Genomic DNA, 527 nt, shown 5'->3' on the forward strand with positions numbered 1-527 from the left:
GAAGAAGAAGAAGAAGAAGAAGAAGAAGAAGAAGAAGAAGAAGAAGAAGAAGAAGAAGAAGAAGAAGAAGAAGAAGAAGAAGAAGAAGAAGAAGAAGAAGAAGAAGGAGAAGAAGGAGAAGAAGGAGAAGAAGGAGAAGAAGGAGAAGAAGAAGAAGAAGAAGAAGAAGAAGAAGAAGAAGAAGAAGAAGAAGAAGAAGAAGAAGAAGAAGAAGAACGCCCCGACGTCCAGCTGTGTCACCCTCGCCACGGCTAGGCCACCACCGGCCGGTTCAACTCGAACAAGTGAGTCGCGAACACCGCCACGACAACGGCTAGCTGGGCATCTTGAACCACACCGATGTCGCTTCCCCGTGGCCGACCTATGCTGGCACGTGGCCGCATGCCGTTCAGCCGTGCGTCAACGTGCGATGATAGGAATGCCTCCAGTCTCACTGTCTCAACTACGTTGAGTACATCACATTCGCAAATCGGTATCCGTTGAGCAGGTTGCTCTCGCCAACGAGCACACGCCTATATGTATCCAGC

The sequence above is a fragment of the Triticum aestivum genome, chromosome 5B (assembly GCF_018294505.1).
Source record: "Triticum aestivum cultivar Chinese Spring chromosome 5B, IWGSC CS RefSeq v2.1, whole genome shotgun sequence".
Classification (NCBI taxonomy): domain Eukaryota; kingdom Viridiplantae; phylum Streptophyta; class Magnoliopsida; order Poales; family Poaceae; genus Triticum; species Triticum aestivum.